Genomic DNA, 25,264 nt, shown 5'->3' with positions numbered 1-25,264 from the left:
GAAGTGTCTGAGGTGGAACAGCAGCAGTGGGGGTGGGTGAGTCTGCAGCCGATGTTGGAGACTGCCTCATGGCTGAATCAAATCTGTTGAAGAAATGATTCAGTTCATTTGCCCACCTCACATCCCTCCCAGGCAGAGAGTTCTGATGTTTGTGGCCTGAGATGGTTCTGAGGCCTCTCCAGACTTCACCAACGTTGTTTTGCTGAAGCTGGTTCTCCATCTTTTGCCTGTAGCTATCCTTCCCATTCCTTATCAGTCCCCTCAACTCTCTCTGCACCCTTTTCAACTCCTCTTTGTCTTTGGATTTGAAGGCCCTCCTCTTCTGCTTGAGGACAGCTTTAATTTCTGGAGTAATCCAAGGTTTGTTGTTGGAGAAACACCGTACAGTCCTGGTAGGTACGGTGTTAGCCACACAGAAATTAATATAGTCAGTAATGCATGTAGTAAGGCTGTCGATGTCCTCTCCGTGGTCGTCACAGATCACCTCCCACACAGTGGACTCAAAACAATCCTTAAGAGCCTCCTCGCTCTCCTCCGACCATCTCTGCACTGTGCGGGTGGCTGGTGGCTCCCTGCGCACTAAGGGCTCATACACAGGAACAAGGTGCACCAGGTTACGATCAGATCTGCCTAGGGGAGGGAGAGGTGATGAACTGTATGCCTCTTCTGCATTGGCATACAGTAAGTCCAGTGTTTTATTGTCTCTGGTTGGGCAGGTCACATACTGGGTGAAGGTGGGCAGTGTGGAGTCCAGTGAGGCATGATTAAAGTCCCCTGATATTATGAGAAGGGCTCTCGGAGATTGTGTTTGCAGTCTGCTGACCACAGAGTGGAGAGAGTCACAGGCTGCATCCGCGTTGGCGAGGGGAGACATACGCTGTTATCGCGATAACATGCGAGAATTCCCGGGCAGGTAGTACGGACGCATGCTAACGGCTAACAGCTCAATGTCTCTGCTGCAGAGTTGTTCTTTACAGTGATGTGCCCAGGGTTACACCATCTGTCATTCACAAACACTGCCAGTCCCCTCCTTTCCTCTTACCGCTGTCTCTCGTCCTGTCCGCCGCAGCAGCTGGAATCCCGGTAGTGTCACGCTCGTGTCCGGAGTTAGCGGTGTTAGCCACGACTCCGTTAGCATCATGATGCTACATTGCCGGTACTCCCTCTGTGACCAGGTTAGCGACGTGAGCTCATCCATCTTATTGGGCAAAGATCTTACATTTCCAATAATTACAGAAGGAAGAGATGGTCGATAACATCTCCTTCTCGGGCGACGGCGCTCCTTCCCAGCACGACACCCCCGTCTTTTCCTCCTCAGCTCGCTGGGAATGTCGGGTCTGTCCGCCGGCAGTACCGCTGTGGGACGCAGCGCTAACAGCTGATCCTTACTGTAAACAAAGGATCCCTGCTCTGGGTCCCCAGACACGGGTGAAAAAAGTAGAAAAAACTAAGAAAACAACCAGAACTAGCACAAAACGGTAGAACATGGTTGCAGAGTCTAATTACTAATACGTTAGTTATAAAAAAATTACGAGAAGAAAAAGATAAGAAAGAAAGAAACTCAGAATGAGCAGAGCTGCTGTAACAGGCTGCCGCACACGGGGGGCGCCGGAAGTAAAAAGTAAATCTAGGGACAGGTCTGAGCGAAGGCCCAAGTGTCTTCTGCTCCTTCTTGAGACTTGCTGCAATTAGTCTACTTAGAGATTAATGACGAGTGTCCATTATTAGCTCTTAGAGACCCTGCAGCTTGAAGTTGGTTACCTTAAAAGGCAAGTGTCTTTGACCTTATGGTAACCGGCTGCCCTTTAGCGACCTGGTAACAGATGACGGAGGAGATAACCAGCCCTCAGATACTCTGAAGGCTTAAGACTATGATTGTGCATGGAAGGTGTTATCAAAAAGAGAAGTTATATGTCTGTTTATAGTTATTAGAGATGTACAAGATGTACCCTTGTCTGTAAACAATGACTGTACACAATGTATTTTTGACCTGTATTGACGTGTATGTGGGGGTGTGATCCTCTATGCTATAAAACCAGAACTCAGTGTATTTTTGTCAGAGCAAAACAGGCCATATGCTGATGATTGTTCTCCGTTGTCAATAAACTCATCGTTTGATTGCACTTTTCTGGTGCCTCCGTCGTTTGTTGTCTGGTCTGCAGTTGATCGATCTCGCTTCACAAGACTTGTTAAAATCATAATATGATGTTTGTATTTGAGTTAAAAAGGGAAGTAATTCATATGAACATTGCATGTCGACATATTAAAAAACTGGGTTAATATATTTTCTTTGTTATATATGTACATGGTGAATAAGTACAGTGATTATGTCTTGTACTGTTTGTTACAGTTTCACCTTTCCCTGTGTCAATAAACCTGTGAACCGGGAATCGTGTCGTCAGAGTCTTGATGTGGGGAAGGAGTTTAGCTGACTGCCCAACCATAGCAGAGGCAGTACAGTGAAACCACACTTCCTAGCGGGCAAGATAACATGGAAACGCCGACAGATGGTTGGGAGACCATCATCACAATCAACTAATGGACAATTAGCACATCTAAGCAGAGATTCGCTAAGAAATTGTTCAGTCCAAGTCAGAAGAAACAACCATGTCAAAAACGCACTCGCACGCTCCTTCTGTGCACTCCTGTGCATCATCAACTGGGTCTGCTGCAGCCAAGGCACGAGCACGTGCAGAAGCAGCAAAGGCTCGTCCTTAATGTAAATATGTAAGAAATAAGAAATATGTAAGAAAAATTGTGTATGTTTCTGTTCTGTGTCCTGTGTACTGTTTGTTTGTATATGTGTCTTTCTGGCTGCTGTTACAACCAAATTTCCCCTTGTGGGACAATTAAAGGATTATTCTATTTTATTCTATTCTATTCTATTTCTTATGCTGAGGAGGAAATAAACCTAAAACTAGAAAAGGCTAAATTGGAAGCCTCAATGCAAATGCTAGAATATAAGAAAGAAACTGCTGCAGCCATTGCGGAGGCAGAAGTGCTAGAAGCTGCAGCTGATATCAATAGTGAAAGACGTAGTTGTGACCTTGTACTAGATTCCAACCCTCTAGAAACTACTCAACGGACACAACAGTATGTTGCGAACCAAGGCAAAATATCAGAGACTGAGCATCAGCGGCATGAAAGTGTTACGCCAATAAAATCAGAGCCATTCCCCAGCTCACATGGAGTTCAGATCTGTAAGGAAGAAGATGTTCACGAGCCACGACAAGTAAGATTTGAACACAGTTCTTCTACTCCAACCCGGAATCTCGGATCTCAAAATGACTATAGTGGTGCATTTTCCTCAGCCTATCCCATTTCTCCTAACGCCAGCTATAGCAGCCCCAACCCAAATGATTTTGTGAGATATCTTGCACGCCGTGAACTTGTGTCTACAGGCTTACTTCAATTTAATGACAAGCCACAGAATTACAGAGCCTGGAAACGCTCATTTCTATCTGCAACCAGTGGCTTAGATTTGACTGCGAGTGAAGAGATGGATCTTCTTTTAAAGTGGCTTGGCAAGGAGTCAAAAGAACACGCAGAGCAGATCAGAGCAATTCATGTCAATCATCCAGGAGCTGGGCTGGATATGATATGGGAAAGACTCGATAGAACCTATGGCTCAACAGAGGCAATAGAGGATTCTCTCTTCAAGCGCATTGACACATTTCCAAAGGTAGGAAATCGAGACTATGCTAAGTTAACAAAGTTGAGTGATCTTCTGATGGAACTTCTTTCGGCTAAGGATGAAGGAGACCTACCTGGACTTTCATTCCTTGACACAGCAAGAGGTGTCAACCCAATCGTGCAGAAGCTCCCCTTTCGTCTGCAAGAAAAGTGGGCTTCAGCTGGCGCATCGTACAAACGGCGAGAGCATGTGCCGTATCCGCCCTTTACTTTTTTTGTAGAGTTTGTTAGCCAGGAGGCTAGCATTGCCAACGATCCAAGCTTCAACTTCATCACTCAGACAGACATCAGCCCCAGGACTGAAAAGTTAGCATGGCAGCCAAACAAGCATAGAGGAATCTCAGTCTGTAAAACGGACGTATCCTCCAGAGCTAGTTCTGATTTTAGTAAGTTCTCATCAAAGCTTGATGATTGTGATAAAGTATGCCCCATTCATGGGAAACCACACTCATTACGCAAATGTCGTGCATTCAGAGAAAAACCGACTGAAGAACGCAAGATGTTCTTGAAGGAGCACAATTTGTGTTTCAAATGCTGTTCAGCATCATCGCACCTTGCTAGGGATTGCAAGGTCAAAGTGCAGTGTTCTGAGTGCAAAAGTGAAAGGCACAACACAGCTCTACATCCAGGGCCTGCACCTTGGATAGAAGTGAAGGACCCTGCTCCAGACCATGGCGGGGAGGAAGTTGAAACTTTGCCTCAATCGGACATCACAGCCAAATGCACAAAGGTTTTGCGGGGAGATCTGATGGACCGATCCTGTTCCAAAATATGCCTCGTGAAGGTATATCCAGCTGGGAACAGAGAAAAAGCAGTGAAGCTGTATGCAATTTTGGATGAGCAAAGTAACAGGTCGTTAGTTCGCTCAGTTTTTTGAAGTGTTTGGTGACAAAAGCCCAAGTGCGCCATACATAATGAGAACATGTGCAGGAGTAAAAGAATCATCAGGTAGGAGGGCAAGTGGCTATGAGCTGGAATCTCTTGATGGGACTATCCGCATTCCATTACCCAGTCTCACAGAATGCAATGAAATTCCCAACAACAGGGATGAGATTCCAACCCCTGATGTCGCTCTTCATCATGCACATTTAAAGTCACTGCAACACCTCATCCCAGATCTGGACCCAAATGCCCAGATCATGCTTCTCTTAGGGCGGGACGTTATCAGAGTACATAAAGTCCGCAAACAGGTGAATGGTTCACACAACCAGCCCTATGCTCAGAAGTTAGATCTGGGGTGGGTTGTTGTGGGCAACGTGTGTCTCGGCAGCTCCTTCTATACAAATACCACAGAGCTGCGAAGGCCATCTATCTTTAACCCATGCCCTAATGTGTTTTGTGTTAAAGAAAGGTACAGCGCCATCCAGGTTGCAGACCATCTTCCAACATGTTCTGAACAAGAGTCCACCTGCGATGTTGACCATCTTGGATGCAATGTGTTCAAGAGGACCAAAAAGGATAACCAAGTTGCTCCTTCGATTCAGGACGCTTCATTCATGAAAATAATGAACGATGGACTACAGAAAGACACAAATAACAGCTGGGTAGCCCCTTTACCCTTCAAGAGCCCACGTCAGCAGTTTCCTAACAACAGGCCTCAGGCACTGAAGCGTCTCAAGTCTCTCATTCACAACTTTGAGAGGAAGCCTGAAATGAGGGAACACTTCCTTAGCTTCATGGAACAGATGTTCAAAAATGGTCATGCAGAGTTGGCTCCTCCGTTGGGTGAGGAGGAAGAGCGATGGTATTTACCAACATTCGGTGTGTACCATCCCAAGAAACCAAAGAAGATCAGAATAGTTTTTGACTCCAGTGCTCGATTCAATGGTGTGTCACTCAACGATGTGCTGTTGACGGGGCCTGACCTGAACAACACACTGCTGGGTGTATTGATTCGCTTTAGAAAGGAAGCTGTTGCATTCTCAGCAGACATAGAACAAATGTTCTACTCTTTCTTGGTCAGAGAAGAGGACAGAAACTTCTTGAGGTTTCTATGGTTCCGTGATAACGACCTCTCCAAAGCTATCGTGGACTACCGCATGACAGTCCACGTGTTCAGGAATAGCCCCTCGCCTGCAGTGGCTATTTACGGCCTGCATCAATCCGTTCAGGTCAGTGAGTTCCATATTGACCCTGATGTAAAGCATTTTGTGATGCAAGACTTTTATGTAGATGATGGATTGAAGTCTCTGCCTACAGTCGAAGCAGCTATCAACTTGTTAAAGAAGACACAGGATGTCCTCTCCAGGTCTAACCTGAGGCTGCATAAGATCGCAGCAAACAAGAAGGAGGTCATGAGAGCCTTTCCTTCAAGAGACTATGCAAGTGACCTTAAAGATCCTGACCTCGATGCAGACACAGTACCGATGCAGCGCAGTCTCGGGCTCAACTGGAACCTTCAAACAGATTGCTTTGTCTTCAGTGTCTCCCAGGAGACAAAACCTTATACTCGCCGAGGAGTCTTATCTATCATTAACAGTCTCTACGACCCTCTTGGGTTTGTAGCACCAGTTGTAATACAAGGCAAGGCCCATTCTGCGAGAGCTCACTGCTGAGAATGGTGACTGGGATGCGCCATTACCTCGAGACAAGGAGGAAGCTTGGACCTCGTGGAGAGCTTCACTGACAGAGTTGTCAAGTCTGATGATACCCAGACCCTACACTGAAACTTCACCATCGACAGCTGTCAACAGAGAATTGTGTGTTTTCTCTGACGCTTCAACAAAAGCTATTGCTGCAGTAGCATATCTTAGAGTCACAGACACTGCTGGAAACCATCATGTGGGGTTCGTCATGGGAAAGGCCAAGCTGGCACCTCGTCCAGAGCACACAATCCCGAGATTAGAGCTCTGTGCAGCAGTACTGGCTGTTGAGTTGTCAGACCTGATCTCAGCAGAACTTGATCTTCAGCTTAATGCTATGACTTATTACACAGATAGTAAGGTGGTTCTGGGCTACATTTGCAATGAGACCAGGCGTTTTTATGTGTACGTAAGTAATCGGGTCCTGCGCATTCGAAGATCCTCCAGTCCACGCCAGTGGTGCTACGTGGCCACAAACCAGAACCCTGCAGACCATGCAACACGTTCGGTTGCTGTGGGCACTTTAAAAGACACCAACTGGCTTAGTGGACCCAGGTTTCTGTCCAAACCAAAGCAAGACGTCCCTGACATCACCTTTGATCTTGTGGACCCAGGTTCGCATCCAGACATCCGACCGCTTGTGTCCACATTAAGCACTGCCACAGCATCCAACCAACTTGGGTCACAACGATTCACCAAGTTTTCTTCGTGGCGGTCACTGACTCGTGCAATCGCCCATCTGAAACATATTTCCAGTTGTTACAACATGATCACAACGAACAAACCTTGTAAGGGCTGGCATCTTTGCAAGACAGGATTTAGTGTTGAGGAATCCACCCAAGCCTCAGACATCATCATTCGAACAGTCCAAGAAGAGGTTTATGGCGAGGAGATCAAATGTATCATAATACACAAAGAGGTTCCCAGAAGTAGTCCTCTGAAAAGTCTCGATCCCTTTATTGATGCACATGGCCCACTAAGAGTCGGAGGTCATCTTCACTATTCGAGTCTTGCTCAGAGTGAGAAGATTCCTGTGATTATTCCAGGCAATCATCATATTGCAACCCTGCTCATTAGACAGTACCATGAACAAGTTCACCATCAAGGGCGTCTCTTTACGGAAGGGGCTGTCCGTGCAGCTGGGTTTTGGATAGTTGGTGGCAAGAGAAAAGTGAGCAGCATCATCTACCGATGTGTGACATGCAGAAGACTCAGAGCTCCAGTAAGCTGCCAAAAAATGGCCAGCCTTCCGGCAGATCGTCTCTCAACAGACCCTCCTTCACAAATGTTGGCCTTGATGTGTTTGGTCCTTGGAGTGTTTCTGCACGCCGGACTAGAGGAGGCCTCTCACACAGCAAAAGGTGGGCCGTGATTTTCACATGTATGAGCGTAAGAGCAGTACATATCGAAGTCATAGAATCCCTCGACACATCCAGCTTTATCAACGCATTGAAGGCGGTTTCTAGCAGTTAGAGGGCCGGTCAAAAGTATTCGATCAGACAGAGGCACTAACTTTGTGGGTGCTTGTCAGGCCTTGAAGATACCTTCTAACATCGACCACAATGGTGTCAAGTCTTACCTGTCAGCCCAAGGATGCTCTTGGACATTCAACCCTCCACATGCCTCCCACTTTGGTGGAACGTGGGAAAGGATGATTGGTCTGGCCAGGAGGATTCTTGACTCCATGTTCCTCCAGCTCAAGGAGCAGCTTACCCATGAAGTGTTGGTAACTTTCATGGCAGAAGTAGCAGGCATCATTAATGCCCGGCCTCTTGTTCCTGTAACAACTGACCCCGACAACTCATTCATTCTTACACCAGCTGCTCTTCTAACACAGAAGGTAAAGTGTGTTCCTGCTCCTCCAGGAGAGTTTGGACCCTCTGACCTCTACAAGCATCAGTGGAGACAAGTCCAGCACCTGTCCAACACCTTCTGGGACAGGTAGCGCAAGCAGTTCCTTCCAACATTGCAATCACGTAGGAAGTGGCAGTCATCTAACCCAAACATTAAGTCAGGGAATGTTGTTCTCCTCAAGGACAGCCAAGTACAAAGAAATAAGTGGCCACTTGGTCTGGTAACACAGACCTTCCAAAGCAAAGATGGTAAAGTTCGCCAGGTCGAGGTCAAGGTCATCAAGCCAGGAGGAGAAACATTGTTTGTGAGACCCATTACAGAAATAGTACTTCTTCTGGCTTCAGATGTCTAGATGTTGAACTGTCATTGACAAAGTGTGGTGGCGTTAATCACGCCAGGCGGGGAGTGTTCTGATATCGAAAGTTATTTTAAGTTAGACTGTTTTCTTGGATTTGGTAAATGTTTAAATATGCAATTGTAACTCTCTGGTGCCACCTTAAAACCTGTAGTCGGTAGTAGGACATGATGTCGTCAGTAAACAGGAAGTAAGTCTGTGAATTAAGGAGAAGGCATGTGCAGCATGGTGGCCTTAGCCAGACAAATCCAGTGGCATCCACATACATCCTTGCCTTTGGTAGCATTGTGGGTATGTACAAACTTGTTTTATATTTTGTGTGCATGTATAGACCACTTTCTTTCAAGTGGGTTCATTTTTCTGTGGGTATGATGATGATGCAATCTTGTGCAGTTTACGCTGGCAACCGCTTGTGGAGCTAGTTAGAGGGGGGGGGGAGCAACGGGCGAATTGGAGGCATTCATTGTAGCAAGACTTGTTAAAATCATAATTTGATGTTTGTATTTGAGTTAAAAAGGGAAGTAATTCATATGAACATTGCATGTCGACATATTAAAAAACTGGGTTAATATATTTTCTTCGTTATATATGTACATGGTGAATAAGTACAGTGATTATGTCTTGTACTGTTTGTTACAGTTTCACCTTTCCCTGTGTCAATAAACCTGTGAACCGGGAATCGTGTCGTCAGAGTCTTGATGTGGGGAAGGAGTTTAGCTGACTGCCCAACCATAGCAGAGGCAGTACACCCAGCTTTGACAGGGATTAGGGCAGGATCCCTCTGTGTCTAGACGCTGGTGGTGGAGATGAAGATGGAGGCTTGAATGAAGCCTGAGTGACGAGGGAGAAGCGATGATGGGGAGAAGGAGGGTTGCACAAGTTTTCTGCAAGAAGGAATGACAGATGCACAGTGTATGCATGAATGTAAAACACTAACACAGTCCCATTAATAGCTGCATTTTGACACACATTTCTGGTATGTTACAGATTCAATAGAAAAAAAAAAAGGTTGCTGTCTGCATTGCTGATAAAGAAGGCTCTCAGGGAACATAATATCTGCTCCATTTTTCCAGAAATAAACGCAGTGGTGGGCTGAGCCATTAGTGTGTTTAGCCAAACAAAGACAGCAAAGGCTTCAAGATGCTGCTGCCTTGTTTTTAGTTTCAAAGGACTGCTCAGCAGATTTCTAGAGGCATCAATTATGTAACGTGAGGGTTCACTAGATGGTCTGGAATCTCTCTGAATAATTAGGAACAGCAAGATGGAGACGGATAACTTTTTAGCAGCCTCTTTACTCTCAGCACACAGCAACAACAAACCCACACTTCCTGTGTGCCGCCCTCATGAATACTTCACTGGCCTCTCAGAAGCCAGGAAATCTCATACTCAGATCAAAACAGGGAAAACAACTAGGTAGATATAACACATACTTATTACTGGTTTGAACATGCATGTCTAAACATTCAAATGTGTAAACATGTAAATATCAAAACACGTAACCACCAAATAGCTACATAACTAGCTTTATAACCTTTGTAAACACCTCTTTGTATATCAAATTAGATTTAAATTTACTTCTACACTTTACAATTATATAATTGTTAACACTGAATTGAATTGAATTGAGTCTGAGCTCAGTGTGGTTCATTGGGTATTAAAACATTGTTATTCAGCATGTGTTACCGCCCGGCTCGGCTAGGGATGTAATGAGGTAACACCACTAGAACCCACCTCCTAGTGCTCCGTCTTGGCCGTAACAGCATGGCTAAATAACAGAATGCAGCAAGAGTGTATATAATTTGAAATAATTTTAAGGAAATTTTGCATTTGCTTTGACAATGTTTTTTTATGTAATGTTTCATAAGATCCTAAACCTGGCACAACAGCCTCTTTGACATTTCTTTTCCACTTAGCCAGCTGTAAAAAAAGGATTTTTCCCCCATAAAGGAATAAAACTGAACTTTTGAAATTATTATTTTATTTTGAAATTGGCACAAAATTGACAAAAAAATGGCAAAACGATATGCAAGTCTGCAGTCTTTGAGCTGTGCAACATTTAACGAAGCTAGAACCTAGTGATGGGATTTCCGGCTCTTTTTAGAGAACTGGATCTTTCGGCTCGACTCACTAAAAGGAGCCGGCTCTTTCGGCTCCCAACCGGCTCTTCAGGTTGTTTTGTTGCTTTAATTAATTTATTATTAACAACAATATAAAATTAAGCACAAAAGGAATTACTACTGTAAAACCAAAAGTGGTTTTATTTATATATGTTTATATATAAATATATACGGTGGGCCCAAGAGACAAAGCACGTACAAACTCCAAAAAGCATGTACAAACTCCAAAACACATTTCAAGCATTAACTGAACTTCCAAAACAGAGCTACCTAGATCACTTCATTTACACAACTGAAAGCATATGTGTATTTTTTGTGTATTTATACACAAGCACTCATATATTCCAATAATTCAAAAAAATGTTCATTTACCTTTTACTACCACACACCAAATACAGTCATTGGTACTTCCTGGCTTGTGTAGCCACTAGCTAACAAAAGCTCAACACTGCGCCTAGCATTCTGGAGCACTTCTGTTGTGTTTTGTACGTGTTTTGGAGTTTTTACGTGTTTTGGAGTTTGTACGTGCTTTGTCTCTAGCGGCCACCGTAAATATAATTTTATTTATTCACGCCACATAAAATGTAATAAATAAATCATATAATACAAAAACCAACTATTTACATTTCAACTTTTAACTATTTAAATTTTCAGCTTTTTCCTTTTAAACAAATTTAAAGTGAAACAACACAAAACACTGCAAACCACAACACAATAAAATATAAATTAAAATATGAAAACAAAGAGAAGATGCACATTCTCTGTCATATGGGCCTGCATGAATAAACTTTCTGAATCTTTTATCATCCACAACTGAAAATAGTTGTGGATGATTACTATACCTTTCTAATGTGACGTTGTTGTCCCTGGCTCTCTTTCTCTGTCTCTCCCTCCCGCTCTGTTCCTGTGCTACTGTGAGTGTAACTATCGCCCCTTCCCCCTCTTCCCAGCGCAAAGCACAAGGCTCGTGTGCGGAGTGAAGCGGAAAAAAAGTGCGAGAGAGAGGGTGAGAGAAAGAAAGAAAAAATCCATGGCTCCCAATAAGGAGCCAGCTCGCGTCGTTCACTTTAAAGAGTCGGCTCTAAGAGCCGTTTCATTCGCGACCGACACATCACTACTAGCACCAACCACTAGACCGCCGAGGAGATGGGTGGACACAGTCAGTCAGCATCTAAAAGGCAATCCTCAACTACTCCTGCCTCACACAAATATAAATCCATATCCCATTTAAACCAAAATGTAATTAAAAACAGAATGCAGTGATTTGCAGATGTCATAAAACCACATTTTGTATTTACAATAATACAGTAGTGAGTGTTGCTGTAAAAGAACCATTAGTGGCAGTATTGCATACTACACACCAAGGTTAAATGAGGTAAAACACAAATTTTCCATTACACCCCTCAGGATTGGTTATATCCAGAATAAATCTCTGAATTGAGTCGGAATCAGCAGCAGAAAGGATGACTTGATATCTTAAACATGGCTCGCTGCAAATTCTGTGGGCACTGGTATCATCCGAATTATGTTTGTCGCTGAGTAGGGGAAATTTCTCACTGGTGTGAAGTGAAGGCCATCTTCAGATTCACAGAATCAGAATAAATTAATTTCTAACTTGTCCTGAGCACATGATGGAGAGTAAAGAGTGTGGGAAAGTGAGAGCAAAAAGCTTCTGTTTGCTTAAATTAAAACAGTGTAACATTATTTGTGTGTGTGTGCGTGTGTGTGTGTGTGTGTGCATGTGTGTGTGTGTGCGTGTGTTAGTGTCTGCGTATGTGTGCACGGGCATGTTTCTGTGTGTCTCTGTGTAGGCGTGTCAAACTGACTGGAACACCACACAGGAGTTAAGCCTTTGTGTTTCATAATTAGAGAAATAAATCTGTGCTTTTAATTCAGTTTTGTCTCAGAGTCCTGTACTCTGGGTCCTCACTCTGCCTGTGTAATGGAATTTCTTTCACTTATGTGTTAATCACGTTATTGTAATGCCTTGGTGATTTTAACATGTCTGACACTCATACTTAAGACAAATGGTAGGGGGTGTAGTAAGGAAGTTGGGGGAAGCAGACAACTCCACAGGAGGGGAATCTTTGTCTCTTCAAGGACTCTGGGAGGTAGCAAGGAGTGTGAACCTTAAGGTGTGAAACAGCTGTGTACTGCCTTTTGTTCCTGGAGAAGGTATTTAACTGAGAGCCATGTTAGGCTCAGTGAGACTCTGCTGACCCTGCCCCGTGGTCATGCAGGCTCTCCACCAAGCTTGGTTTTCTGTTCTGTGTGTTTTGATTAAAGAATGTTAGCTACCGCTCATCTGCAGGCTTTATTTAAGTGGAAAACTTCCACAACAGAATGGCGCTGTGAGCAGGGTGGTCCGTGTGGTCGCTGAACAACGGTTCCGTGGACGGGCTGATCACCCCTGAGGGAAAAGGTACCTTTGTCCTACCGGCTGTTGAAGCAAAGGAAATGGAGGAGTCACGGAGCCGCGTGTTTCAGCAACCACCGAGACCATCGATTTTGAGGGGACTCCTGCAGATGGGTGAGTGATAGCTAACTTGTAACAAGTCACGAGAGTTTTGTGTCTGGCCGAGGAGGTGAGCGTGTTGTAGCCTTCGGGGAGCCCAGGAAGGTGTGTTACGACCTTCCAGGGCAAGAGCTCCGAGGGAGTCTTCATGTAGAATCACGGAGAGTCTTAGGTGTAGAATCACGGAGTGACATCCCTAGCGTCTTCTAAAAGATCCTAACTTCTTCAAAGGAGACTGGGGGTGGCGGTGTTCGTTCCTTGGTCCGTAGAAGGCAAGGAACCTCACGGGGGACGCCTCGTGTAGTAGGAAGAGAATCTAGATTCCAGGGGCAGTCAGCGGAGCCAGATTAGCGGCTCGAGAGGCAACTGCGGCAGACGTTCCACCAGGCGGCCAGGGACAAAACTCAATGTTTGACTGTATGTTAAGAACTGTGGGTAAAAGTATGTTGTGAGATTGCAGAGAATGGTTGTGTGGGAAAAGTTGATGTGTGTGTAAAAAAACAGTGAAAAATGGGGTTCAAAATGTTGAAAATAGGGAACAAAAAGAAGAAAAAAAAAAGAGAGAGAGAGGAGTGTAGAAATGTGTGTAAAAGTTGTTTCCAGCTAGCGGAAGAGGGTGGTACTGCAGACCACCAGCTCCGCTAGGGTGGACACACAAAATTTCTTTTTAGCAGAATTGTTGATGAAAATAAGCAAAAATAGGAAGAGGGTTTGGTGATTTTCAATGTAGAACAACTACAATCTCTCTGGGTTTTTAAGAAAGGGGACTTCAGAACCAGAGAGGGGAGACGTGTTTCTTTAAGCAGTGATAAGAATGATCAAAATGTCTCAGTGTGTCACTTGCAGGTGAAGAGCAGACCCGGATCAATTTTCCACGTGCAGCAGTCGCAAGAAATTATAGGTTAACATCATTAGAAACACTCAAGCCAAGTTTTGGCTGAATTGTTTTACAGCTTAACTTCCATGTGTTTGTCACCCTGAGAAAAAAAAGCTCCAAGAATCTCTCCCTGAAGACAAGAAATGCAGTTCCAGAACAACGAGATGGATATCAAGAGCTCAGAGCAGTGTCCTGAGCAGTGAAGAAAAGTTGCAGCAGCAGCAGCAGCTGTGCAAGACAGTGACAGCAAGGAGAAAAATGGCATCATCATGACTGGATGGATGGATGTGCATTTCCAACGAGCTGCAACTTCACTGTGTGTAAATGGACCTTTGAAAAGACTGCCCGAGTTGGACATTTGCCACTTTTGGAGCAAAATGGCAAGATGAGACAGTGGAACACAGGACAAAGCTGAAAGACAACTGACTCTCACTGGACTGCTGCAAGGGGAGAGATGAGATGATGAGACCACAGTGGAAGGAGCAGGGAGAACATGGCTGTTTCAGTGTGGGAAATGAAATTTGGGTTTAGGAAACTGGGAAGAAAAACGACTGCCTTGCGTGGAGAATTGAAAAGTGTCTGGAGCACCGCAAAGAGGAGAGGTACACAAAAATTACACAAACAGAAAAATGCATTAATCCTACTAACACATACACACATGCAATGAAGCTCATGAAGACCAAATAGCATTTTAAGCATGCGTTTCTGTTACCATCATCTTGTCCGGTTCACTTGGTGGGTTAAGAAGTGATACATAGACTAGTGAACTAGTATTATTTTGGGGAAGGATGATTGAATTATTGCAGGGGTGAACAGAATGCTGCAGGGGGGTCAGATGTGTTTGTGAATGACAGATGGTGTAACCCTGGGCACATCACTGTAAAAGAACAACTCTGCAGCAGAGACATTGAGCTGTTAGCCGTTAGCATGCGTCCGTACTACCTGCCCGGGAATTCTCGCATGTTATCGCGATAACAGCGTATGTCCCCCTCGCCAACGCGGATGCAGCCTGTGACTCTCCACTCTGTGGTCAGCAGACTGCAAACACAATCTCCGAGAGCCCTTCTCATAATATCAGGGGACTTTAATCATGCCTCACTGGACTCCACACTGCCCACCTTCACCCAGTATGTGACCTGCCCAACCAGAGACAATAAAACACTGGACTTACTGTATGCCAATGCTGAAGAGGCATACAGTTCATCACCCTCCCTCCCTAGGCAGATCTGATCACAACCTGGTGCACCTTGTCCCTGTGTATGAGCCCTTAGTGCGCAGGGAGCCACCAGCCACCCGCACAGTGCAGAGATGGTCGGAGGAGAGCGAGGAGGCTCTTAAGGATTGTTTTGAGTCCACTGTGTGGGAGGTGATCTGTGACGACCACGGAGAGGACATCGACAGCCTTACTACATGCATTACTGACTATATTAATTTCTGTGTGGATAACACCATACCTACCAGGACTGTACGGTGTTTCTCCAACAACAAACCCTGGATTACTTCAGAAATTAAAGCTGTCCTCAAGCAGAAGAGGAGGGCCTTCAAATCCAGAGACAAAGAGGAGTTGAAAAGGGTGCAGAGAGAGCTGAGGGGACTGATAAGGAATGGGAAGGACAGCTACAGGCAGAAGATGGAGAACCAGCTTCAGCAAAACAATGTTGGTGAAGTCTGAGAGGCCTCAGAACCATCTCAGGCCACAAACATCAGAACTCTCTGCCTGGGAGGGATGTGAGGTGGGCAAATGAACTGAATCATTTCTTCAACAGATTTGATTCAGCCATGAGGCAGTCTCCAACATCGGCTGCAGACTCACCCACCCCACTGCTGCTGTTCCACCTCTGACACCTCAGACACTTCACACCTCCTCTATTCACCCTGCTCACTCCTCCCCACCCCAACAACAGCATCCAATACACACTCAACACAAGGCTCCAGCCTGTCTCTCTCAACCACCCAGGTTCGGAGGGAACTGAGGAGGATTAAAGCCAAGAAGGCAGCGGGTCCAGATGGCATCAGCTCGAGGGTCGTCAGGTCCCGCGCGGACCAACTGTGTGGTGTGATGGAGCACCTCTTCAACCTGAGCCTGAGGCTGGGAAGAGTCCCACAGCTCTGGAAAACCTCCTGTGTTGTTCCAGTGCCAAAGACTTCACGCCCAAGGACCTCAACAGCTACAGGCCGGTGGCTCTGACATCCCACCTGATGAAGACCCTGGAGCGGTTGGTCCTGGCTCAGCTTCGGCGCCTTGTGAGCTCATCACTGGACCCACTTCAGTTTGCCTACCAGCCTGGCATTGGAGCGGATGATGCCATCATTCACCTCCTACATCGTTCCCTCGCTCACCTGGAAACCGCTGGGAGCACTGTGAGAATCACGTTCTTTGATTTCTCCAGTGCCTTTAACACTATTCTTCCCACGGTTCTGAAGGACAAGCTGGAGAACTCTGGAGTGGACCATCACCTCACTACCTGGATTTTGGACTACCTCACCCGACCGACCACAGTATGTGAGGACTCAGGGCTGTGTGTCGGACAGGGTCATCTGCAGTACTGGGGCCCCACAGGGAGCGGTTCTGGCTCCGTTCCTCTTCACCATCTACACTGCAGACTTCTCCCACAACTCCACCCAGTGCTTCCTGCAGAAGTTCTCTGATGACTCTGCAATAGTCGGCCTCATCACTGATGGGGACGACAAGGAGTACAGAGGACTGACTCAAGACTTTGTGGACTGGTGCCAGCTGAACTACCTCCAGATCAACGCCAGTAAAACCAAGGAGCTGGTGGTAGACTTCCGCAGGCACAAGCATCCTCCACTGCAACCACTGAACATCCAAGGTATGGACATCGAGGCTGTGGACAGCTACAGGTACCTTGGTGTTCATCTGAACAACAAACTGGACTGGACTCATAACTCAGACGCCCTCTACAGGAAAGGGCAGAGCAGGCTGTACCTGCTGCGGAGACTCAGGTCGTTTGGAGTGGAGGGCCCACTCCTGAAGACCTTCTATGACTCTGTGGTGGCCTCAGCCATCTTTTATGGTGTGGTCTGCTGGGGGCAACATCTCTGCTGGGGACAGGAAGAGACTGAACAGGCTGATCCGAAGGGCCAGCTCTGTTCTAGGATGCCCTCTGGACCCAGTGGAGGTGGTGAGTGACAGGAGAATGGTGGCTAAGCTGTCATCCCTGATGGACAACATCTCCCACCCCATGCATGAGACTGTGACAGCACTGAGCAGCTCCTTCAGTGGGAGACTGCGGCACCCACGGTGTGGGACGGAGAGATTTCGCAGGTCTTTCCTCCCCACTGCTGTCAGACTCTACAATAAAGACTTTTGCAGCTGATCAAACACACAAACCCACACATGTGCAATAAGACTGCTATACGTGCAATTCTTCTTCTGACGAAGTTGTGTTTTTGTATTTTCCTACTCAGTTGTATATAGTATTTGTATTTCTATTTTATTCTATTGTATATATTATTTTATTTTATTTTATTGCATTCCAGTGTTTTCTACTTTCTGCTATATAACTTTGCACTTTTGCTGTAACAAAACAAATTTCCCACCTGTGGGACTAATAAAGGCCATCTTATCTTATCTTATCTTATCTTATGAGTGGAGACTAATAGATTATTGAGTTTCTTGTTTCTGATGTGTGGGGGAGGTCTTATCATGACACACATCTGGTTACATGGGGGAAAACAAAACTCATTATCTAATAGAATATTGCTGTTGTGTGAGGTGTGACTGGTGGATGAAAGTTTTGGAGATTTACTGATGCATTTTCTTTGGTACCACTTTGAAACTGCCAATTAGTTTTGTTTTGATCTATCACTCTAAGAGAGTATGCTTAGACAACTTCTAAAAGGAGGCCTTCATATTTTTTGATTTTTAACAGTGCACTGAGATTTTTGTTTGGCAATTTCCTCTTTTTGATGCAGGCCTGCAAGATCGGGATCGAAAAGCTACACAACATGTTGAACAATCGCAAGTGAGTTTCTCCAAAAAATTAAAATGGGCTCGGGAGAAAGCCACTTATTTGGGACAATCAGAAAACAAGTCCCTGCCAAAAAGGATTCAGCGAGGTAATCCAGTCTAAATTCTTTTTTTCTTTTTTTGAAATGACGTCATTGCTGGCAGTAGAAACTTATTGCGTCACGAGGTTCTACTGTCAGCAAATAAAAAAATGGGGACTGATTGGACTGACAAAAGCTTTTACTGACTTGACACCAGTATGCAAGATTGCACCTCCACCTTGACCTGACAAAAGGGTGGATGTATGTATGTATGTTTCTTTTTACAGGAGCAGAAAGGTGACAGCAACAGGTTGCATGGGCTTTTGGGCCATGCTGGTTTAACCTTTTAATTGCCACTTTCTGTGTCTTTGAATTTACCAGCGGTGTGTTATTCATGACCTTGTATTGTTTACAGTGCAGAGGTCACTGTGAGAAAGTGTGCATACAGATGCGCTGCGCTAATATCTAATTTTTCCCACAGCAGAGGGTTAATCATATGATCTAATCACATGATTTACAGCAGGACACACCACTGGCTAATGTTTTACCTTTTCTTAAGACAGGGCCTGGAGTGAAACTACTCCAGGGGAGAATCCCTGGGAATTTTTAAGTGACAATGTACAACTTCATTGTGCATGTCTAATTGTGCTAAGCTGACATACAGGGAGTGCAGAATTATTAGGCAAATGAGTATTTTGTCCACATCATCCTCTTCATGCATGTTGTCTTACTCCAAGCTGTATAGGCTCAAAAGCCTACTACCAATTAAGCATATTAGGTGATGTGCATCTCTGTAATGAGAAGGGGTGTGGTCTAATGACATCAACACCCTATATCAGGTGTGCATAATTATTAGGCAACTTCCTTTCCTTTGGCAAAATGGGTCAAAAGAAGGACTTGACGGGCTCAGAAAAGTCAAAAATAGTGAGATATCTTGCAGAGGGATGCAGCAGTCTTAAAATTGCAAAGCTTCTGAAGCGTGATCATCGAACAATCAAGCGTTTCATTCAAAATAGTCAACAGGGTCGCAAGAAGCGTGTGGAAAAACCAAGGCGCAAAATAACTGCCCATGAACTGAGAAAAGTCAAGCGTGCAGCTGCCAAGATGCCACTTGCCACCAGTTTGGCCATATTTCAGAGCTGCAACATCACTGGAGTGCCCAAAAGCACAAGGTGTGCAATACTCAGAGACATGGCCAAGGTAAGAAAGGCTGAAAAGGCGACCACCACTGAACAAGACACACAAGCTGAAACGTCAAGACTGGGCCAAGAAATATCTCAAGACTGATTTTTCTAAGGTTTTATGGACTGATGAAATGAGAGTGAGTCTTGATGGGCCAGATGGATGGGCCCGTGGCTGGATTGGTAAAGGGCAGAGAGCTCCAGTCCGACTCAGACGCCAGCAAGGTGGAGGTGGAGTACTGGTTTGGGCTGGTATCATCAAAGATGAGCTTGTGGGGCCTTTTCGGGTTGAGGATGGAGTCAAGCTCAACTCCCAGTCCTACTGCCAGTTTCTGGAAGACACCTTCTTCAAGCAGTGGTACAGGAAGAAGTCTGCATCCTTCAAGAAAAACATGATTTTCATGCAGGACAATGCTCCATCACACGCGTCCAAGTACTCCACAGCGTGGCTGGCAAGAAAGGGTATAAAAGAAGAAAAACTAATGACATGGCCTCCTTGTTCACCTGATCTGAACCCCATTGAGAACCTGTGGTCCATCATCAAATGTGAGATTTACAAGGAGGGAAAACAGTACACCTCTCTGAACAGTGTCTGGGAGGCTGTGGTTGCTGCTGCACGCAATGTTGATGGTGAACAGATCAAAACACTGACAGAATCCATGGATGGCAGGCTTTTGAGTGTCCTTGCAAAGAAAGGTGGCTATATTGGTCGCTGATTTGTTTTGGTTTTGTTTTTGAATGTCAGAAATGTATATTTGTGAATGTGGAGATGTTATATTGGTTTCACTGGTAAAAATAAATAATTGAAATGGGTATATATTTGTTTTTGTTAAGTTGCCTAATAATTATGCACAGTAATAGTCACCTGCACACACAGATATCCCCCTAAAATAGCTCAAACTAAAAACAAACTAAAAACTACTTCCAAAAACATTCAGCTTTGATATTAATGAGTTTTTTGGGTTCATTGAGAACATGGTTGTTGTTCAATAATAAAATTATTCCTCAAAAATACAACTTGCCTAATAATTCTGCACTCCCTGTAGGGCAAAAGAGGGTTTTCCGTGGAAGCTTTCATTTTTAAATTGCAGAGACTGTGACATGAGGGATATGGAAGGATTGACGCAGATACAGACCACGACCGGGAGAGAACGCTTCAACAGGACCAGTGAGAAGCAGGGACCATCTGCAGGACAGCAGACAAACAACAGTGGGCTGCACCACTGGGCTTCCAAAGGATTGTCACGAGGAGATTTTGAACAGCAAAATCTTAAATAAAATGAAAGAGATTTCTACGTTGACGTTGAGGAAGACAACTAAGGTGTACGACGTGCTCTGCCTTAAATCTACAGCTGCGTTGGAACAGAAATCGAGGGATGGAGAGAGCGTGCCAAGCTCCAAAAGTGACAGCGCAGAGGGAGACCAGCGTTGGAATTATGACTCTGTAAATGGCACAGACACCAGAAGCCATGACGGTGACTGGGAATGACCACCTAATGCTGTTTCACTTTGCCATGCAAAGTACTTTGACACTCTGGAGAAGGCCTTTCCTCTGTATCATTGTTGTTGCCATTTGCATGTGAGAGCTTAGATTGTGGGGAAGATTAAAGATGAACAAAGGGTGGTGGGAGAACAGTGAAGTGAGGATACACAGTGTGAAACTCCTTTAAGTGTACAATAATGTTGATGTGATATACAGAATGTCAGGAAAGAAATTCTGGTTTTAATGTGATTCTTGATTTAAGAATCAAAGGGTGGGATTGTAATGGAATTTCTTTCACTTATGTGTTAATCACGTTATTATAATGCCTTGGTGATTTTAACATGTCTGACACTCATACTTAAGACAAATGGTAGGGGGTGTAGTAAGGAAGTTGGGGGAAGCAGACAACTCCACAGGAGGGGGAATCTTTTGTCTCTTCAAGGACTCTGGGAGGTAGCAAGGGAGTGTGAACCTTAAGGTGTGAAACAGCTGTGTACTGCCTTTTGTTCCTGGAGAAGGTATTTAACTGAGAGCCATGTTAGGCTCAGTGAGACTCTGCTGACCCTGCCCCGTGGTCATGCAGGCTCTCCACCAAGCTTGGTTTTCTGTTCTGTGTGTTTTGATTAAAGAATGTTAGCTACCGCTCATCTGCAGGCTTTATTTAAGTGGAAAACTTCCACAACACCTGTTACACCCAACTTATTGTGACAGAAGACAGTGAGCAGTAACATCGACCCAGCAGAGTTGGTGGGAGATCGGCAGCAATCAATAATTTCTTTTATAGAAGAAAATAAGGGGTGGGGGTCTCGGCAAGCCCCAGACCATGCGCCCCCATAATGTGGGACTTGGCTCTTGGGGACCCTCAGCATCTCTGAATCTCCTCAGCTGCTGCCCTCCCTCGGGCCGATCTTCCGGTGTTGAAAGTGGGCGGTCTCTGCTTCACATCTGCTGCTCATCTCCAGCCTCTTCATTCGTCTGCTCTCTTCAAACACCGCAGAAGTATCTGAGCGAAACGGCAGAAGACGGGGTATGTGGAGGTTTTTATTTCAGCCTTTTTGAGCCCTTGTATTTTTTCAGTGCTGAAAAACTAATTAAAATAAAACATCTGGATGGCCTTCTATATAAAATTATCATTGAATTCGTGCCTTCTTTTGAGTGCAAGTTATGCACACTTGAAAGGTCCATAACCATTTTTAATGTCACTTCAAATTTTGTTGTTTAAACCACAAGAGTATGTTGCTGCAGTCTGTTTGACATGCACTTCCTTTTACATTTTACATACAAAAACCCGCAAAACAAAACATATTACATGTGTTTACACCTTTAAAACAAACTGCTAAGTGATCTCATACTTAAAACCTGGGCAAACACCCCATTTATTAAATCCGTTGTGGATTGTATATATTTTAATGCAAAAACAACAACATTCTAGAGTTTCCGATTTGTATTCTAGTTGTAACTGTAATTGTAACATAGGTACATATTTTTTGCAAATAGTTGACTCAGTCTAGTAGATATCAAAAATCTCAAACACATCCCTCTATGCTTCATCAGGAAGGTATTTTACCAAACTAGCAGATACTAAAACTAACGATAACTTCTCAATATTTTTTCTTTTCTTTTCTTTCCAAGGTCACAAAATAATTTGTAACTAAAATGTTTTTTCACATCTAGTTTTAGTTTTCTCTTAGAAAATCTGTGAGAGAGATAAAGGTTATCTTTTCTTAAAAGAAACTTAAAATGGATGTAAAATGTGTAAAAATGAAGCAACATGTTAGCAGCTGCACTGTCGACAGTAATGTCAGCGAACGAGTAAGCCCTCGCAGTCACAGCGAGCTGCTGTTATTAGCATTAGCTGAGAAAAAGTGCAGGAGGAGGAATCACATTTTCAACAACAGCGTGAGGAACAGATAGAGGAAAATAGAATCAATGTGGTAGGAAAATAGATAAGAACGGAGCAATTCAAGTAAACGAGCGGCTATTTTGATCATGAGCAGCTTCTAATAGCGAAAGTGTAACTTTTAAGTATCACATGCTGCGCTGGAGTGAAACTAAGATGTCCTAACTGAACAATAACTGTACCAACCTGATAAAAAAAGAAACTTCAGTATCAATAATCAAACAATTTGAAACATATAGGGAGAGAGCACAGAGCAAAGGACTGATTGTACTGGACGAAAAATACCAGGGCCGATTTTTTTGTGTCCCAGACATGTCTGTCACCTTGTTGCAAAAACTCTCTGATGTGACTATATCCTATGAGTCATACTTGCTCAGAAATCATTGAGTGCCCATCTTATTAACAGATGCACGACTAATATTGCCATAGATATCAATATAATAGTGCTTCTAAAAAGTAGCATTTACAACAAATCTCTAGAGGAAAGAGGACAAACAGGAACTAGAATACAGTCAGAACAATGTGTAATAAAAGGTTTTGTGTCGCTGAAGGATTACATGGAGCCAGAATAAGACGATATGGAGCATTTCACTCACTAAGGTTAGCTTGACACAGAAGTAGCAGTCTTAAAAATGTCCATTACACAGGGCTGACAAATCTTCAACAAATGGCAAAGGTAAATAACTGAGAGTAAAACAGTTGAAAATAAACTCCTGAGAATTTTCTGTATTTATGTTTATTCCATCATATTGAGAAGCCAATTAAGCAGACAAGGCAAAAAAAAGAAGAAACTTTATTATTATTAATATTTATTTTGGAAAGGGATCCAGTATTACATTAATATGTCTAACAAAGGTATACGTACTTCTAGTGTCTGGCATACAGCTTTTATCAGAATCAGAATCAGCATACTTTATTAATCCATAAATTAGTTCATCCCTGCATGTTATGTAAACATTTCCGGTATCTGTCAATCTCCCTGCCAATCAGCTTGAACATTCAGTTAGACTTTGGAACTGATTGTTCCTTCAGAGCTGGTTGTCACAGTGAGCTGACTGTGGAGTGGATGACCCAGATATATATCACTGCAGTTATCCTACTGAATGAAAGGAGAGTCTGTATTGTGGATGATCAAAGTCTTAAACTCAATACAAAAAAACAAATAAAACCAAGGACAGTCACAAGGAGAGAACAGATAGGAAGCAAAACTCAAAGACAAGCACTGGAGAAACCATCTGTCAAAGTCAAGAAACATAATTAAATATGAATATAATAAAATTTGGACTAAACATGAGGACATCTGTATGCTTTGATCAGATACGACATGATCAAAATATATACACAGCTTGAGAATATGTCCAGTTTCAGTGGTGACATAACTGCACAAACTACATATGAAATATGTAACTTCCACTGAAACCAATGATATTTGACATTTCACATGTCCTCTGCTGCAGAGCTCTCAGAGATAATTCATATCTGCATGCAATGGAGGAAATATATTTGAAACCTGATAACCCAACATCTTCAACAAATCACACGGGTAAGAAAGAAGTGACAGAAACAGGAAGAGGTTTGTTCACATCTCTTAGTACGCTTGTATATTTTGGGGGATTTTCAGATTCCTGGTTTTCCTCCCTTTCCTCTTTTCAGGTCGAAGGAGCTCTAAGAGGAGTTTCTGTTTAGTTGGTATTCTCTCTCTTTGCCTGTTGGGTGCTTTCCTGCTGGCTAGACTGATCACTTTTGGTCTTTACTGTGAGTTGGATTGTTCATCAATATTTCTTCTAATTTTCAGTCCCAAAATAATAAATATTTTTCTAATGAAATTCTACTGAAATTTAACAAACATGGTAACATTCAAATCAAGGAAGTCTCACAAGTTCAAAATTTGTAAATAATTTTAAGATGACGAGATCACAGTAATAATGGTTCTTTATTCACATTCCAGTATAAAACTGACAAACATATTTAACATGTTTTAAAGGCAAACTTTTTGTTTAACTCTAAAATAAATCTGAAACAGTCTCAGGATGAATGCATGAGGTCTTTTGAGTTTCAAATATATGAATATTTATCTTTATTTCAGATCATAACTGCTTTCATGATTCAGCTGATCATCTGCCAGAAATAAAGAAACAACTTTCTTCAATGACTGAGGAGAGAGACCTGCTGACTGAAAAGACCAAAGAGCTGAAAACGCTGCTATGTTTGTCCAATCAGAGTGAGTTGTATGAAATGTTTTGTCTTTGTAAAAGGCTTTAGTCGGGAATTCGGTGATTCAGTTTCCCAGCAAATTTTTTCCTGCTTAACATAAATTACTACTGGGAATCATTATCAATATGTATTTCTATGAACAACTGTCAATACCTTTGCATCTGTGCTTTTCAACATATAGCTTAATTGCATTAGTGCATCTTATACTCATTACAAATTCACATTTATAAGGAAATTATGACTGAGCAAAATGACTGTACCGTTATTATTTAGTAATATCAAAAGTTTATGAATCCAAAATAGAACTTAATGTTTGTTAATGAATTTTATTAATTTTTATCAAGTTTTCATGTGCAAACTTTCATTGTAGCAAAACAACATTTAACAAATACAACGAGCATTAATCCCCAGAAAGCTGATCTGGACTTCAGTGGGAGAATCTTTTTGTCACTGATCCAAGTAACTTCTTCTTCAGTCTCAGC

General features: G+C 43.6%; 1 long non-coding RNA gene across 1 annotated transcript; it reads left to right on the top strand.

Annotated features, from left to right (window-relative positions):
• The first annotated feature begins 21,657 nt into the window (after positions 1–21,657).
• On the top strand, positions 21,658–24,307 carry LOC120433728. Its single transcript, XR_005608720.1, has 3 exons — positions 21,658–21,695; positions 24,026–24,111; positions 24,222–24,307. It is a non-coding gene; the product is annotated as an uncharacterized LOC120433728 (long non-coding RNA).
• The last annotated feature ends 957 nt before the right edge of the window (positions 24,308–25,264 follow it).

This window comes from Oreochromis aureus, linkage group 16, assembly GCF_013358895.1.
Source record: "Oreochromis aureus strain Israel breed Guangdong linkage group 16, ZZ_aureus, whole genome shotgun sequence".
Taxonomy (NCBI): Eukaryota; Metazoa; Chordata; class Actinopteri; order Cichliformes; family Cichlidae; genus Oreochromis; species Oreochromis aureus.
This window is presented reverse-complemented; position numbering and strand designations above follow the sequence as displayed.